Source organism: Augochlora pura, chromosome 1 (genome assembly GCF_028453695.1).
Source record: "Augochlora pura isolate Apur16 chromosome 1, APUR_v2.2.1, whole genome shotgun sequence".
NCBI lineage: Eukaryota > Metazoa > Arthropoda > Insecta > Hymenoptera > Halictidae > Augochlora > Augochlora pura.
In genome coordinates this window covers 13,420,163-13,439,811 of record NC_135772.1, presented here as the reverse complement: position 1 = coordinate 13,439,811, position 19,649 = coordinate 13,420,163, and the positions used below count along the sequence as shown (strand labels likewise).

The 19,649-nt window shown below is 37.7% G+C and overlaps 1 protein-coding gene across 8 annotated transcripts in view; it reads left to right on the top strand.

Moving 5' to 3' along the window:
• LOC144471317 (rap guanine nucleotide exchange factor 2) overlaps positions 1–19,649 on the top strand; it is a 275,558-nt gene that overhangs the window by 223,281 nt on the left and 32,628 nt on the right. Inside the window, exon 1 of one of the 8 annotated variants that reach the window (XM_078183284.1) lies at positions 15,042–15,163. The exons of the other annotated variants lie outside the window; for them this stretch is intronic. The gene's annotated coding sequence lies outside the window, so the exon portion shown is untranslated. Of the gene's footprint in view, positions 1–15,041; positions 15,164–19,649 lie in introns of those variants that run through there. 8 annotated transcript variants of the gene reach the window in all.

The following is a 19,649-nucleotide window of genomic DNA, read 5'->3' as shown; positions in this document are numbered from 1 at the left end:
AGCTTAATTATTTTGCTTACTATTGTTTGTGTTGCTTAGAACAAGAACTATCAAATCAGACGTAACTTCTTTGATGGTAGAAATGCTGCAGATTGTAAGCAATTTTTCCATTGTTATAAAAATTGGAACTGGTAGTTCAAATAATATAATATTACGTTGTTACAAGTATATGAACTAAAGATGGATTTAATATTTTCAAAATCAAATTGCATTGTATACGTGCAACGGATGACTGTTAATATTTCGTTCATTTAGTTCGAGATAAATTACAATTAACAGGAAATCACTGATTTCGTACCATCGTGTGAAACCTGCATTCAAATCAAGTTTGTCGGTTCATCGACAAGCGTTTCGTAACTGCTCGATAGCAACATCGCGCTGTCGCTGAATCGCGACAGTGAATTTGTTAATTTCATCTGACTCAGAAAATCTTTCCCATCGACGGAGAAATCCGTGTGACACATTTTATTATTTCGCTGGCAACAACCACGATTTATGAACTGGATCATATCCGCTGGGACACTTAACACGTTGCGACGCGTCAGCAGTTGATTCATAACAAATCATTGCACCGCGTTCGGAGAGACGGTTCTTTGTCGGAGCGGCACGATGACTCATCCCGACGGAATATCAATCAAAAATTCACGGTGAAATGGGAACTAGGATATGTGTGGAATGCGAGGTGTCAAATGGAATAGAAGATCGCGCTTGAAAATCGAACGATCAACGGTACGCGATCAATCGGACTTGTTGATCGGCGCGCCAGAGGCTAATGAAAATTTCAAAGCGGAAATATCGCGGCTCTTCCTACGGACGTGTTAAATTCGCTGTGGACATGCATATTTAACGGGGGAAGCTACTCACCGTTGGAAACGAAAACGCGCCGTTTCCACTGAAAGTAAAACGAATCGTATCGGCGAGGGATCGCTGGGATGCGTCCGGAACGCGATCAGTTCACCGTGAATCCCTGTCGAAGTTCAGAATTTTTAGACCCTCCAGCGAGCACTCATTTTCATGAACTGTTTACGAGAAAATCTATACTGGGAAAACGTTTCTTATAGCAACTAATAAATATTTCGTGGTGAACATTCAACAAATAACACGGTCGGTTATCGAACAGCGTCGACACAGTGGCGTAGCTCACAATTTACACGTTGCGAGAAACAAGAAGTGATTGTTTTTGAAACAAAATTGTTTTATAACATGGACATTGTTTACTGGCCAAATTTATTGCGTAGAAACTAAACTCGAAATTAAGTCAATTTGTAATAACTTCACAATTTTAAGATACATGTCACAATTTTCGAGAATTAATTTTCAATCGGTTCTCATTTTATTTGATTTATTTTCATTGTCGACATTAAAATTTTCTCTCGATATGCATCGTTGCTCTGCGTCTACTGCGCCGGGTACACGGCTAGGAATAGTGGGGACGACCACAAATATGATTAGTAGAATATTAGTACGTGTCCGATGGTTAATACGGCAATCTAGTAATTATGCACTAACGAAATTTCGAAACCGCAACTATTATAATCTTCGAAATGGTTTACAATATATTCTGACCTTGTTATTTAGTTTAATAGAGTGCGTCACCTTATCGCGACACAGTTCCTCGTTTTATTTAACTTTCATTATTTTTACCAAAATATCATTTATCGATATTAATACCGGAGAATTCGTACTATTACCGGTACCTTAAATAGCTTCGTTAATTCGAGAGCAATATAGCCAGTGTCCATCGATTCTAATGTCTGCGCAGGTTGGCATTTCGTCCAGTCATTTCTGCCGTAAACGCATCAAGCCCGCAGTCCGATAATCAGATTCGCGGAGAATTTGCCGACGTTGAAACAACTTTTAAAGCTGTTTCGTCGAGAACAGAAATAAATGTCACCCGCGCCACGCTCTGAAATCGCGCGTGCTATCTAACGGGATTTAAGTTATGAAAAAAGAAGAAACGGTGCAGCGATCTGGCGACTATGATTCTGCTTTCTCTTCTCGTGGTATGGAAACGGAAAATTGTTGAACAAGTGCGACCGATGCTTTCCCGCTTGTAGCTTCCAAGTTGGCGAAAGTCTGAAGAGATTCGGTTATCGGATGAACTAGCATGAAATTAATGATGAATCGAATACATAGATACGTTGCAAGTAATATTAACGAAAATATTACCTAGCCACCTGTTGTTACATTAGCATAAAAATTCCAACTCGATTTACAAAATTTCAAAAAATGACTATGTTTAATTATTATTATTAATAAAATAGTAATCATCTTATCCTTTTATCGAGAATAAATAGAGGACTCGGTAATTATTATTAAATAAGAAACCAACTACTAAAATCGAGTTCCAAAACATCCATATTGTATTATACATAAATTTTATTCATGCAGTAAAACAAAACAACACCAATAGGGCGATCACTTTAAGTAAAAAAAAATGAAGAATGAAAAATATTTGCGAATATTTGCGACACGAAAACCTAGTCAATTCTACAAACGAAGTGGGAACCGTGGAATTATAGTCATCGCCATATTGGCTCGTCAATTACTTAAATCACGGTCATCGGAAACATGCAGTAGCAATTACTTGTTTGAAACCTGAACTCGAACGCAAGCTTAAATCCTGACTAATCTAACAAGGGTGTAATAATCTGAGAATGATTGAACATCGATCCAAGGCACTACGAAAGTTCAGGGACTGGTATTTATTTAAAATTCTTTTCGCGGCGATTCCCGGTTGCGGATCGTTCGATGAGCCATGTCAGCGTTCCGTTAATAAGAAGAAACCCGAGGCAATTCAAGTAGATCGTTGTGCAGGATGCGGGCCTTAATTGCGTAACGGGTGGTGGTGTGCTCGCTTTATCCTTCGATACGAGCCAGCCTCGACGCGCGACGCGACGACAGATGCATTTTTCAAGAAGCTTATCGTCGCTGATGAATCGACGTCGGGCGCCTAACCGTACCGTCACCGTCTGGACCGGATCCCGCGGAATTGTCGAGATCGCGCGTCGCTATTTCAAACTACGGAAAATGTCGCCATTAACCCCACAGCTTGCAAATATTTTCGTCTAATATTTTCGTAAATATTCGCAAATATTAGCGTTAACGTTCGGACACCTCTTCACCGCTTAGGGTTTTATCGATCACACTAAGTGCAGTTTCCCTCTGTTCTAGAATTATTGTACAAAATTTGTTAGTACATTTAAGAAGCACTTTAATCTAAATTATAAGAGAATTATTTTTGTTGTAAAATGTAAAATTGCCATTTCTTTATGACGCATATACACGTCCTCCGCAGCTAAGAGGTTAAAATGTTCAGTGCCGAAAATCACCTTTAAAATTCGCACGAAATCAAAGTAATTTAATTGATGAATCTGAAGCGAGAAAGTTAGGATAGTAATGAATAGTTAAAGTAGTATTAAAAATATTAGTTAAAATAGTTAAAATAATAATAACTAGTTAAAGTAGTAACTAACATAGTAACTAGTCTCACCCTTATGTGACTGGATTAGAATCATACTGACTAGATAAATCATAGTGTTAGATTCAAGGAGAGGTGTCAATTCGTGTACAATACTAGTTTTTGATATATTCTATAATTTGATAATAATCAATTTAGGGTATTCATTTAGTTCACGGTCATCATCGTCGATGAGTTAGGTAATCGAATTTGCAACGTAAAAACCATTTTGCCTCGATCGTCTGTTACGTCTTGAGCAATTTTTGAAGAATTTATCCTCCTGTTTATGGTCACAAGATCTTTGCGGTTTTTGCAATATTTAGCACGTTAAGCGGCGCGCTCCTCCTACGAGTTTACACATTTATTGAACCGACGGTCAACTAGTTTCTACTCGTTTTCATTAGTTTCGTTTGTCCACCGAGGATTAAAATATGATATTACACAGAAAATGATGTTAGAAAATTGCACTGATTTCTAGACTTTTGATGTAGCATACAATATACAGTATGAAAAATAAAAAGTAAGTTTTTCTCACTCAAACGACCAATATTATTAGCAACATTTCGAGGTTCTCGACATCGTTGCGATTTATCTACTAACATTGACAGGATTGTCAATACGAATGGTCAATATTTATCGACAAACCACATTTCTCTCGTACGTTCAATATTTATCAACGACATATTCAGTTTCAAGTTAGCGCACGTTCAACGATATCAAGTAAGAAGAAACCTTGCGCAATCGTTGCTTCGGCATCATTAATATAGAAACCAGAGAACAATTTAAAATTTCCAATGTTCACTGTTACCAAGATGAAAAAAATCCCTTAAATTTTCACTACACGCATAAACAAAAAAAGAACCTGAGAAAAGTGTTATTTTATCAAAAGTATTTTGTTCATTGCCTAGTAACCCAGTTTTTCTATTACAAAAAAATTAATTTGCAAAAAGATCATTTAGTCCAATCTTGAAAATTTCGCTTTAAAAGGTGTCGAAATACTTTCCGACGCAATTGAAGGTCTAGCCGTTTTTTATTTAGCCTAACACATCTTACAAAGAATTTTATGATGTCCAAAGCATTATCAAACCGGTTCTCATGGTCACCTTAAACTTTTCATGATACAATAGTTATAAGCAGTAGTGCTCGAATTTCGACTGATTAATTTCCTACGAAAGACGTAATTTCAGCCATTTGAAAGAAAGAATACGATTCCGACCATTTCGTCCGGTACGGTAGGTTTTACGTTAAAGCGATTACATTTGTGAAAAGGATTTCGCGAAATGGTCTCTGACATTCAATGGCGGCCGTTATGAACCGAGCGGGGTCAGGATTCAAAGTGCAAGTAAAACAGAGAACAAAAGGAACGAATGGGAATTATTCTATTAGGAGGCCAGGCCGGTCTTAATTAATAGCGTGTTTTGTATACGCTGAAAAACAGGTCCGTTCATCCTCGACGCGTCAATGGCTGAAGTTTCGCGCACCGTGAAAAACGTTGAACGCGTGTTTACGTAAGAGGCTAAGCAAGCGTGCATCGCCACATCCGTCGTGCGTAAGCGTTCACGGGCAAGAATTCGCTATGAGGATCTCCCCGTACAGGATGCTCGCACGAAATTGACTCCGTGACTCGGCCGATCATGTCGTTACCCATAAGTCCGACTTTATCCACCTGGAATCCACTATCGACCCGAATAACTCCATGAGAACAACCTGCACTCGAAGACTTGTTAGCGACTCGAATATGTTTTTACTCTAAATGTAGTTATTGACGCTTCAAATAAAATACAAAATGATATAACCTAGAAAATAATTGCTTAGTGATATAAATTTTTAATCTCGAAACTCAAAAGTTTCATAAAATCAACCCTCTGTATTCGAAGACATGAATGTAGTAATTAATGCTTGAAATAAAATATGAAATGATAGAACATTGTAAATAATCGCTTGGTAATATAAATATTAAAATCTTGACACTTCATAATCACTGTGTGAATACAACGTTATGTGTATTTTGTGCAAATCTTCCAATTCGTTGGTTTCATAATTTATTGGCATAATTTATTGCTCACTTTTCTCATATGCCTTTGCTAGCTCGAGGCATAGATCTTTTAATTAAACTTCTTAGAAAACTCGTAGGTACCTACGTCAATGTGGTCAATAAATAATAGACGTACCAGACAGTTCCTTATGTAATACTTCTTGATTGAATCAACCACTGATTGGTTCACTCGCCGAAGTATTAATGTTACATTGAGAGATAAACAATTTCTACAGCACGTTTTTTCTTTCCACGCAGACGGTACGTGTCTCGAAATGTAAACATTGCTAACTACGTTGTTGGAATACGTGCATACGTGTACGATTTCATTAAACTATCAAATAATACTTTTCTAAATCATATTCCCCTCTTTTCGCTCCAAATTAATCTAAATTAATTATTGCATTTTAAATTAATTCATCTAAAGATCACATTCACCTTTTCTTAGTGAGTTAGCCAATTTCTCTGTTATTTGAATTTTATTAAAAATAATTTATTATTTAGAAGTATATTTATTTGCTAAAAGGTGAAAACGTTATTAAAAATTTATGCTCATGGATAATCACATTTTAGTAGAAATAGATTATATTAATTGTACTTCGACATAACCTCACATAACTAAGCTGCGGATTTGCTAGTTAGACGTAAGTTACACGTAACATAAGTTATTTATAAAAATGCATAAAATCTGCGCTCTAATCGTAACTGAGTGAACTCAAAGGTGTATTTCTTGTTTAATTGCATACAATCTGTATGTTAGGTTATTTCAGGTTATGTTATATCCTACATTCATGTAATCAGTCATTCGAGCATTAGAAATTCGGATAATCTTTCAACTGTACGTTCCATGAACTTATTCAACGAAATATCAGCGGAAAATTAAATTTCTCCGCAAAGTTATGCCGCGTCGCGTACACACGATTGATGCGGCCGTCACAATGTTGAAAAGTGACTCATTCGCCTTAAGTCGGACAAGAGCAGACCGTAGAAAGTAAAAGGAGCGCCGACGAACAACGGATCTCTCAGTCGGTTGTCGCGCATCAATTATACAAACGGTGCCCGGTTGATTTAACGTGTCTCGCTCGCACAAAGTGACTTACTGCGCGAAATGTAAATACGGTTTTATAGTTCCTCGTGGTTAATGGTCCCTGAGGGAGCGACAAGCACCGCCATAGGTTCGCGCGCAAAAACACGAAACGGTGCGCGCCGCGCGCCGGCTTACGACGGAATGGAAAGAGGGAAAAGAAAGTTAAGGAGCTGGCAGAAGTTCGCTCTCAAAATAAATCGCTGGCCAGACAAAAATGTAGTAGGCTCGTGACGCGGCGGTGGTATTCCTCGGGTTTCTCTCGTTTTTTTCTTATTTTTGTTTCTCCAATCGACAATGTCCACTCGTCCCGTTGTTCGGATTCCGCGACCGGGTGTAATTCATGAATTCTCGATGATTTCGCGAAGCGCAGAATTAACCGTGAGAGAAATTCGACAAATTTTATTTCAGACATTAAATAAGAAGTTTAATTAATTAATTAATATTTCATTTGCAAATAATGATAATATTTTCTGTTTAATTAGAAAATCATTTCAATAATACTACAAACAATATTATTTCTTATTTACAAATAAAACGTTACTTTTTATTAGGATTTCGACGGAAGATAAATCATAAGTCATTTTAAAAAGAAGTGTGTTATTTTTTATTCGAATTCAATTTAATTTTTGTCTCTTTTCGGATAATAAATTTTGATTTCTATATGTTATTATCGAAGAACTCGACTTTTCCTTTTGAATGAATAATAACAAAATAATAATTAATAAGCATCTATTGAAATTGTGTTTATGAATCAGAAATGACTTCTGTTACTTTAAATAAATTATTTACATCAACATAAATATCTGGGCAGTCGTCTTCGCCTTTTATCTAAACTTCCAGACAACATCACTTTCTATTTTTAGTAATGACACTTTTTTTTCTAAATATTGAATCGCAATTTGTATTTCACACGCAATCACAAATCACCGGTGAAGATGTTGGTAGATTGATAAAAAGTGAGATAAAAGCCGACGACTCATCCAAAGTCACGTAAGTCGAACATTTGATCGATTTTTAGAAGGCAGCTCTCAATACGATTCGGAACAAATCCAATCAAGGAATCGATCCCACGTCAATCGTTACCTACATAGAATTGTGACCGGAATTGCACGGGAGAGGAAAAAGAATTAATCGGAACGAATGTCGTTCCGGGTTCAGATAGTGCTTGTGCTCTGTCGGGAAGATATGATTACGTTTCCGCGGAATCCGTTATCCTTGATTAATTAAAGATTCTAGGAATCCTGGTGCACAGCAATCGTTCTAAAATGATAAACAACCAATTCCAGTGGACTTGACTCCAAACAACGTTTCGCAATTCAAATGTGAACGAATGATACAATCTGGATGATCTCTTTTCTCAAATCTAAAACGACAAACATATTGAACCGTACAGCAAAACATGTTGAAGACACTCATCCTTACAAAATTAGCATTAAACAATACTTATTTTATCTATTTTAAAATTTTAACTCAATAATAGATAACAAATTCACAGTTGCAAGGGCAATCGATCCAAAGTTTTAACTTATTTTCAAAAAATTAATCGCTTTATAGCTTACGAAGAAGTAATGAGTAAATGATCGCACAATAAGACGAAACTAAAGCTATCGAATGTGGCCTATCTATTAGGAAATTATTATGCGAGAAATTTTAATCGAAATGAAAACCGCGGCCAACTTATGGACCGATCTGTTATACGTACATATGGTAATAAGAGAGAGTATCGCATTGCTTGCTTTAAATAGAGTGCCGTACAATCTTTATGGGCACATCAAACTACTTTTGCCAGCTCGAGATATTCCAACGCTGCCAATCAAATGGAACTTCCTCTCTAATTAATCGGGATCGGTTCGAATTAAATATCGGTATCGGCACGATTCGCGACCCGGTTTACTTGCGCGGTTCAATCGGAATCGGGGTGGTGGTGGTGGTGTTGGTGGTGGTTCTATTTATTTCCTTGTTCTTTTTAAACCGCGTTCCAAGAGGCAGGCAACGTCCGACGCTCCGACTAGACCGTTCGCATTCAAGGTTCTGACACAACCTTTGCTTCCTTTCTCTCCGACTCGTGTCGTCTCGTGTCACTCGTTCCGCGTCTAGCCCACGAAAACACTCGCATCGGACAGGCGACAGAGAGAACTGGCAGCGCAGACCTCTTTCGAAACTGTGCTCCAACCTCGTGTCGTTTATATTTCGCCGCGACTTTGTGCCGCGGATTTCGCGGAACATCGGACCGTCATCTATGCCCACCGGAATCCAATTAATCTGACACATTAAAGCCGCGTTTCGCTGACGGTTGATTTTCATCGTTCTTACGAGTCGCGAACGTTTCAAGCTCCAACGCGGTGATTTTAAACCCTTTACACTTGAACGTCGTAACCTAAACCTGAGATGACTTTCTTGATCATTCTTTCACCAATCGTAATTCTTTTTTATTTACTTAGTTATTTACTTTAGTTTTTAGTTTGTTCGCTCGTTCATTTATCGTTTAGTTACGTGGGATAAAAGCAGTACATAATTACGTTACGTGAAAACAGTGGTATTCGAGGAATTATTTACAGAAAATTCCATCTTGGAGGAGAACAATGAATTAATTAAACGACGCTTGACGATTGGAAGTTTTATACGTAGTCTGCTAAATATGTTCTAAATTGAAACGAAATTTGATTTCTCTGTTAACAAAATCTAGGACTGAAAGTGAGTGAAGAAATTCATTTCCGTTCAATTAGGAAAGTTATTATGACCGAAGAAGAGCTGATCCACGCAGCTCTGGAAGAAATTAAAGTAGAAAGGGTTAAGGACCCAGTTTGGTGACCGCGTTATTCAAAAAATACATTACAGCTGTCTGGGAATTCGCTTTCTGTGGCTTAAATTATTTTAACGTTGTGTCGATGTTTAAGGTCGTAGTGAAGCGGGTCGTTGGACTCGTCTTGGCATCAGCTTGGATATTATAAAGTAATGCGGACACTTGCACGAAGATCCGCAGTCCATTTGTAATAATTTTCTAGAAATACGTACAGCAGATGCGTACATGTATACAGTTGTCGGAGGTGGGCGGAACAATGAAAATAGAGCATGGAACGTGCTTTCCTTAATATATCGGTGGAGTGGCTGGAATCTCGGCAATTCCTGTATCGCAGACGGTAAAATGTAATTAAAGAAATGACTCGAGTTGTTGGCGTGAATAATCCGGAACGGTCGCCGCAAGATCTCCGGATATTTCTCGAGTAATTTACTGGAAGCACCGGAACTAGACCTGGAAGGAAGCCGTACGCTTTCACCGGCATACCGAGAAACCTTCGATTATCCTCTTAATTCATGATTCACTCGCGAGAAGCGATCTACAAATAACGTCGCCTACAATAACTCCGATTCAACGAAAAAGGGAAACGCGGCATTTTAAATTCCGCAGACAAATGACGGAACTCTGTATTTATACGGAAAAAATGAAATTTAGCAAAACAATCAATTATCGGAGAAATCAATAAATTACGCAAGAAATTAACGAACTTTATGAGAAATATTGATAAAATTAACGTAATTTTATAACATAATTTTTAAGAAGAAAGTCTAGTCTCTTAGCAGCCTAAGGCTACTTTTTACTTTAGATTCTTATCTCTTTTCTAATAGGTATAAAATAACCATTAAAAATAAATTAAGAATACGTAAAAATTGATGATATATTATTGCGTAAAAATTAAAAATTTTGATAAAAGCTACATGCTTTGTTGCTTGCCGAATTCTTTTCGGCATCTCTGAGTACAAAAAAGATTGTACGCCAACTTATAAAAAGCTGAAAACGACTCTGGCAACTCCGGGATGGGAAAAGGGTGAACAAGAAATGTGGTACACTCATCCTAAAGCTCTCCTTAAACCGTGTCATTTTAGCTGATAAAGTTACCGAGCGAACCACTGGCAACGGAATAAATTAAACCGATCACGTTACCGCGGTCCGCTGTGTATGTAACGAAATCGACGCGGAATAAGTTTATCATGAATGTATCCGAAGAAACTGGTCCGAAATTAATAAAACTTGCAATACTTCATTCCACCAGCGCACACGGCGACGAAGTTTCAACCGCTTGGCAATTTCTTAGACCGTTGATTAACTATTACGCGGGACAACCGGTGAGAAACTTATATTTTGTCGGCGATGTCAACGCTTTCACTTGTCGGAACACGATGATGGATCTTTGCGCGTATCCTAATGCTCATATGTTATTTAGAGAAAAACCATGTTGAGGAATGATCACGATTATTCGATTAGAAAATTCCGTATGGCAAACATAAGATAAAAATGTTATCAACATTTCTTAATGTAGAGATTCTTTCGTGTTTCATAAATGCCTGGATACTATAAATGCATAATGTAGTATTCAAAATATTATATTATGTTTTCTTGTAATATTGTTCTAAGACGATGGTGTATTCAGTTTGTTGGTCCAACGGAACGTTGTATTTATTGTGAACATTATTTTATTTCTATCACATATGCATCTATAATATAGAAATATATAATAGAAATAATATTTTTATTATAGTAAATAAAGATTATATTCTTGTCTCAACGATTCTACTTACATAACGGGGGTTTCAACATTTCTAACCGTTAAAAATATTCAATATTTTTTGTATTATCTTACTGTAATTTTGATATAGAAATGAAAATAGATGAAATGATGTCGCGATGACAATTAATTCTTCTGTAATCGAACGCGAACAGAAAAAATAAAGGACAGCTTTGTGTTTCAAGTCATGCAGTCTCGAGTTCACTTGTCGGTTCAGTTTATCGTGCTAAACAAAATAATATTAGTTCTCGCACGTGAAAAAATGATTAGTTTACTAGTAGTAACGAGCGTGTGAAAGGGACTGTAAGAAAACAGTCGGTGCCTAAAGTATTGAAATTGAAAAGGCTCGCAGCAGAAATCGTGGTCCAAGATATCGAAACAGTGTCGACTTTTACCAAAAATCTTGCCGGTCTCGTCGGCAGAGAGCTTTCTCCGATATTCGCGTTCGGTAGATAACACGGGCGCAACAGAACGATTTCGCAATCGCTTTAACAATAAAAACGGCGCATTTAAAATTCCGTTGAGGCAACGAGAACGCCGCCGTTGAAGCGTACACGCTCGACCCAGATATCTTTTTCCTCGGTGCACGACTCTCTCGATACACCTGTGCAGCGGACAAAACCTGCGCCGGCACACCGTCACACGGTGCATCGACGGAACAGGCGTACACTATCGCAACACGCTCGGCTGATTATGGGCTACGCTTTGCCCGTCGTCGCATAATACACATTAAAGATTGCCTCTGCCATTGCGCTCTATCCTCGGATCCGTCGTCCTCCCTTGTCGGCTGAAACGGAACGCGTTAAGGTTCCCTCACACTGCGCGAAAACGCATAAAATTGCACCAATTCCACGGCCGTCGATCGTCCACGCACCAATTCATAACTTTGAAAAATAATAAAGTTATGATACAATGCTGATTATCTGAATTAATTTGAAGACTTTTATATCGTCATTTTCAACTCTGTTATTTCAGAATAAAACTGATATCGATCTATTTCAAATATTAATAATTTTAAATTTTATGTCGAACCTTGCAGAAATGTGAAATAATTCTAAAATAAAATAACGTGTTTACTTAAAATTATACAGTGACGACTCCTTTATACGAACATTTCTTTTTGTAATATTCTGGCATACAAACGTCCAATTATCTTATCATTTTATTATTTAAATTCTATTCTGCAAGAGTCTATTTAATTAAATTAAAATTCCAAAATAAAGATTCCCACGTCGTTCTCGTCAACAGGCAACAAACGCGTTAGCAAATTCTTTCGGTAATGTCTCTTGATTGGTTCAACGACTGATTGGTCTATTGGCTGAAGCACCGATGTTAAATTGAGAGCTGAAGAATTTCAACATGATCCATTTCTCGTTCTATAGATCATCATTACCACCAAATTGAATATCGTACCATTTTTAGTAGAAAATCCACTTGAACGAAATTATTATTCGTTAATTATTATTCGCCGATGTAACTTCCCGATGATTTTGCGACAATTTCGTTCTACTACGTGGAGTATTAAAACATCGCAGTGCGCATTGCACGAGGACAGCTCTGTTTAGTGTCGTTCACCCTATTTCAAGGCGGGTTAACCCTTTGCATTCCACGCTGCCGGCAGTGGCAGCGGCACGCCTTTCGTTGTTTTATCGGCAATGCTCGTAATTGGAATGGTCGGGATTGAAACCCTATCAGAAATTGAATTACCGCTAAAACCTATCACGGTCAAATGACCGGCTCTTTAACACACGATTATTGAAATTATAAGAAGTCTTTCCCCATTGGACATCGTTGTATAATTACACGAACACGTGCAAAATCGAAACATTTTTCCGGCTCTACGAGGCAGTTAAGAGACGTCGACTTCGACGAACGAACTTATTAATCCCCCTTTTCTTGGTAAAGTAAGAAAACATGTTATTAATATACAAATTTCAGAGTCTTTTAATAGAAGTTAAACGGTTAATAGAATAATGATTTCGCAGAAGAGATTAATAAAAAATTAAAAAATAATGGATGGAAAACACAGGTTTATGTAATTTTTGTTCCTCGCGACTCAGAGAGAGAGAGAGACTTTGTATTTTGCATAAAGATCCATAATTTAGCCTTATCCTTGCATTCGCAATGTGAAACGGATAAAAGCCAATTCGAAATTGCTTAGTCATCCATCAGCCAAAGTATTCGCGCCACAACAAAGGGCAGGAGGGAACAAAGGAAATGGAGCATAAGCGTGCTATAGACGTATGTACATGTGTAAATGGACAGGAATGCCGAGTGGTCATATAACGCTCGCGTGTAAGCAGGTATCAATCGTTCATCGATGCCACGTTGACAGATAGCGACGTTTACGTACCCCTCGTGTATAAATCGAATTTTCAACATTCTATTCACACTTAATACATTCGCGTATCCGTGCGTGCGGCAATGCGACGCGTACTCGCGTCCTGCGTTCACGAAAGAACTGAAAACAGGCTAAATAATAGCACAGTGTCCACGCTTTATTATTATCAATCGAGGTCAGGGAATTACACGCATTAGCAACAACAAAAACTGACCTTCCTTTTTTTTCTCGGACGGGTATCGGCGGTGAATTTATGTCATGAGAGGTGTAATGTGACGATTAATATAAGGGATAGATCGTTATCTTTAATATCGCTGAACAATAATTATATACATAAACACACATAAAATAAAAATAATTCAGTGATTGTATTAAAAACTCAAAAATTGAAATTTATCGAAGAGTTTAATTCTTTAATTCTCTAAAATCTACGATATCATGAGAAACATAAAATTTTATTTGTCTTGCAGAATTTGTTTTGCATATAGACGAGGATCGTCGTTCTTTACATTTTGCTTAATCTTAAGTATCCCATAGCAATTTGTAAAACTTGTCGTGCTAAACGGAGGTGGCAATTTGCGTGTATTTTAAAATGGCATCTGAAATTATTTCGATGATCATCTGTAAATTGGAACACGCTCGAAAGAGTCATCGCTAAAACATTAAAACCAACAGGAAATTCTGCACAGATAACTCATGTACTAAATAACTAGGCTGCGTATCTCTACGCAACATAACACTTTTCCGAGACGATTGTAAGAAACAGAAGCTGAATAGAAAATAAGCTGTTTCTCTTAATAATTTAAAAAAATTGAAGTCAGTATAGCATTATTACCAGAATTTTTCCAATGTCTTCGTTATTTTATATTAGTCACATTTGACACAAGTGCACGATATCCGCAGCTTTCTAACAAAGTTGTGAATATTTTATTCGAATAAAATAAAATAGAAACATAAATATTTTAACGAAATAAATATTCCAGTAAATCTTTTGTTCATTAGATATCGTCAAAATTGTCTATTAATCAATTCTAAGGATCAAGTAAAACTATTGATTAATAAGCAAAACTGTAAATTATGATTAATATAAATACTTTAATTTGTAAATTTATTAAATAAATTTATTAAATAAAATTAAATATCATTGGAATAATTGACTACGTTCGAAATGCTACTCGATAAATTCGTTCGAATTTAATTCAAACGTTCATGAAATTTATTCGAATCATTATCCGAATAATACCCAGCCATGCCCTGCTAATAACGTTAATTAGATCCCATGGAAACGGTTTTCCCCAATGTCGCTCGTAGTCTCGGTGAAATTGATCGTCGCGCGCTGAATCGCTAAAATGTCATGCTGTGCCCTGGCACGGAAGATACAGACATCTTCGCTGTACAATCCGTTTGGCAATGTGTGGTGGTGCACGTGACACATTGTAAAAAGAAGAGCAGATGAAAAATTAACATCCGCGGAGAAGATAGCGGGCTTATCGGGAGCATGGGAGACGAGCGGCACCAGTCGCGTTTTGTCCGTCGATTCGCCTAGACGGAATAACGCAATATACATGTAGATCTCTCGATCGATGCATTGATTACGCGCGCTCCGATTGTACCGTAAAGTGTCACCTCGTTGTTAGACTGTGGGATTCCGATGCATTTATGGCATACGCAGAACGTAATTTCGGTTACTGTAAGGAAAAAACATCTCGCATGTCGTTTCACCAATTTTGAAACACCGTTTCAAGTTCACAGCACTAATTCGTCTTGCTGGCGATGCCTTCTCGTTTTCTTTTTATTATGTCAATTTTCGTTTATTATTGTTTTCTTCGCTACTTCATTAGTCTTCTAAGTACTCTGAATAATAATGAACGGGATAAGAATAATTGACGTGTATTTTAAGCAATACAAGTTCACTGACCTTGTATCTCTGTACACTGCCTCCTCATGCCGTAGTTATTGTTATTTCGGGGAAAAATATGTTGTTCCGTAAACTATCGCGCTATAATGTCCCGTTTAAATTCGTTGTTAAGATGTCGAAGAAAATCTGCTAAATTCAGACGGTATTCATACTTCTGCAATGAAACTTAAAGTATAGTTTCCGAGTGTAGTTAATCATGAATGCTAAAATATAACACAGTTCGTACGAATATGTCTACTAGAAGCAAGAACGAGACAGAATTATTCATTGAATTAAGAAGAGAATGAAATGTTTCGAAATATTAATGTCAAACAGAAATGAAAAAATAACTCGCCGTCTCTGGGTAAAAGTTTCAAACAGATTTATGAAGACGAAAAGATTTCAATGAACGTCTTTTTAGTAACAAATTAATCCTGATATTATATCGTTTTGCAGTCATTTATTGAACGAACTAAAAACAAGATACGTTTTACAGATTTAAAACTTTAAATTCTGAAGAAAATGACGCGTCAGTGAAGGAATTAAATTCACAAGATTCAGCATAGCATAAAGTAGAAAATAATACAGATTATTATTCATCCTTCTTCGTTTGTTTGCATATTGTTTCTGGTCAAATAAAATTCAAGTTGCTACCATATCGTTCTATTCCAGAGAATATATAAGTCATTGACCAGGTTCTTCATATAGATGACAATCTGTTTACAAGCGTCTGCATTTCATTGACATATCTGAGTAAATACAAGGTAAAGTCGCGAGTGTCACATCGCCGAAGATGATGCTCAATCGTTGGTAGACTGTTTAATAGAAAAATGGCGGCTTTGGGTCCGTATTCGACTGTAACTTTAAGGATATATCATAACAAGATATCATGCGGTTTACACGTCGGCGGTTTCGTCTAAAATATTAATTTAACCGCTGATGCAACCGAACTATGCAATAGCGATTCCAGAAAACGAACCACAAAGCTCTTAATTCGCATGAAAAAACAGCCGCAATCTAGCGTAGACATCGCTGTCTCATCATCGCTTTTCCGAGGAGAAGTACGCTTTGATGTTTTCCTAGTCTGAAGTGAACCACGTGATCGACACAGACCTACTGTTAGATATTTCGTTGGACCCCTGCTGATCGTGAACGCGTTGCATAACGAATCACAGTGAACAAACACAACCTTGAGAAACTGTATACATTTCTCGGAGACAGTCGCCTATGATTCTCAAAAATCTGTATCTCTGATTGCGCGGCCGACTGACAAAATCTTTTCAGTACACCGAATCGCTCTTTATTTAATCATCGTTACAATGATTCCGTGGAAATAGAACGGCGGAAAGTAATTTTCTGGATTTCAATTTTATTCCGTGTCCATACAACGCTCATTTGTCTCCGTTCGTATTATCTGCTTGATCAAGTGCAATTTTAGAATAGTTATCTGAATAAGCTACTGGCTAAGAGAACAAGAGCCCTTTGTTTTCCTCGAATTACAGCTGAATTCATCGATTCATGGCTGCCATTGGAATTATTACACGATTGCATCATAGACTTCATTCAAGTTCATTTTGATTATGGTTATTGAACCGAGACGATGGTTGTCGCGACTGCTTTGAAGTATACTCTGCGGCCTGCGACCATTATTATCTGAGAAACCAGTTCGTCGCGATTACTTTCGTTTACGTTTCGCGAAGATTCGATCACATTCCGAGCGAACGAATTAGGTAAATTGTAAAAATTTGACTCCGAGATAATTTGTAATATCGAATGTGCTGCATCGGTCGCTTGAGAAGAAAAGAAATCTCCGACGAATTATTCCTGCGACTTTGACATAGAAACAGCGCTCCGCGTTCCACTTCATCCCTTATTTCTGCGCCAAAGCCATTCTAAATATCCAGAGCTGCGAACAGTTTTCGAACGTGCTCAGTCAGAAACATAAATGCTCACGTATTACTGGCGGGGTGCGCGACAGTGTTGGATATGACGCAGTGAATCATGGTCATGAGGTTGATGATCATGTAACTGCATATCACGAGCCCTAGTAACAACACAGTTCACTGCGCTATATTCGTACGCACGGTGGGACTGTAACCAGAAAACAACTCTTCTTATACATAGTTGTGTCTATATTACGATCGCGCGGCTCTTATTGTTAGCGTCGTTGCACCCCCTTCGAGCGCGACAATGCATCGATAGCTGTAAATAATCTGGCCCAATTAATATGCTAATGTTTGTATCGTTCAAGGCTTCAGTGTGGCTTTATTAACTTTCATTTACCTAGCAATTTCGATGCATTTCAAAATTAGTTATTAAAGTAACTCCAAAGTAACTGAAACATTTTCAATGATATTTAAACAAAAAGGTTTCTATTTTTTGGTATTTCAGACATAGAAATATGATATGTATGTATGTGATATTTTGTCAGGTTTTAATTTACATAATACTAATAATTACTACTAAATGAATAACTAAATATTAATTATAATACTTGCCTAGAATGCTTAGTATAACTTCTGGCTTTCGTGTCTTCTTTCTTAAACGTTTGAATAAAATCTGACGAAAACCGAACAACTACAGTATAATTACGGTAACTTACGCACTTTTCAAAGATATTACAGCAGCTAATTGGTTAAGGAATAACGTTGGTCGCTTCCCGTCGAGATCGACGACGGTGCCTGTTCGATTCGCACTGAAACGGATCCGGAACGGGGGATCTCGATCTCGCGAAAGAGAAGCGGATTCTCGGCCGTCGGGATGTGCATCGCGACGGGAACGGAATTTCACGGGTGTTTCTTGCGACGAGTTTTTCGTTGGTCGGTCGCGTGACGCCAATGGTGTCGAGACGAGGGGCCGCAGGAAGAACCGAAAATAAAGTAGACAGGCGCCGGAGAAACGCGTTTGAATATGCGTGCTCCGCGTCGCCAGCCCTCCGCTGTTTGTCCGCGGAGGTCCGACCGGAGGAAATTTTTAGCTCGCGCACATCCGTGTAGCGACCGTACAAATCCACGGTAATGCAGCCCCCGGAGACAGTTCATGCGAATGCATTCGTCACTAGATTTTTCCTTCCTCCGTTTTCTCGGGCCGAGCGTTGTTCGTCTTAATAATTCTCCGCGCGGCTCGGCCGCCACGCCGTACTGTGCTTTTAAATCGAGAATCTAACCGCGAGCAAGACTTATTTCCGATTATTTTCTGTCACGTAACTTTTCATGTTTCCATGTTTTTAAATCCCCGAGGATCTTAAATTTGATTATTATTTGTTCATGAAAATTATATCAATAGTTTCTTTTGCCTTAGAGAATACCATTTAGCAGTCATTATATAAACTTAATAGATTTTAAAATACTTTTAACAGCCTTTCTAAGTCTATCATTTTTACCTTAATAATTCAGATTTTTCTTTGAATATTGCAAATGTTTTAAGAAAACAATTCTGTAAAGTTTATATTTGTTCTCAGTAATCTAACTTATTTCCCATGGTTTATCTGCTCTTAAGTCGAAATATAGTTCTCAGCGGCCCATTTTGAAACACTGTGCGCTGCCGCGCCGCTCGAGATTACCATGTAAATATTTTAGGGGAATTTTTCATGAGGGCCACCCTATTCTTCCACTCGTGGCCACCGAGGAATTTTTCTCTCGCGCGCATGTTTTTTTTCTGATCAGCCGGCTGGCTGCTCGTTTGATTCGCTCTTGATTGCCTCATCAACCCTTATGTGGGCGGGTTAATTTCTCTGGGAATTGCTTCGGGGATTTAGATGTGCTTTCGAGCGACGAACCGACTGTATTGTACTTGTTGTCGAAGTTACACGATGCCTGCACTGATTTTCTTCGCCGGTTTAGCGTTGTGTCAACGCCCGGGAACGTGAGTACACTATCAATTCGTCTCTCTTTCGTCGAGTGTTGACCGAAATGCAAAAGTATAGTAAACGAAAAAAGTATAGTATTAGAAATTATGTAAATTTTCAAAACTGAGAAGATCAATGAGAATTAGAGATTACCAGTATATAATTTTTATTTGAATAGAATTGATGCAGAAATGAAGACGTTCCCAATTGATCTTACAACAATTTCGCGACATTTTTATTTCGCACAAAAATTTTCTATTAATCAAATGTATATTCTGCGCAAAGAACTCGATTTTTGTGATTCGTGTCATGTAATTTCGCGCACGAGAAAGTCGTATAAAAAGAAAATGGGGTATACGATATCTGTTCAATAAACAACGCTTGTTGAAGCCATTGTGCATATACATGTAAATATCC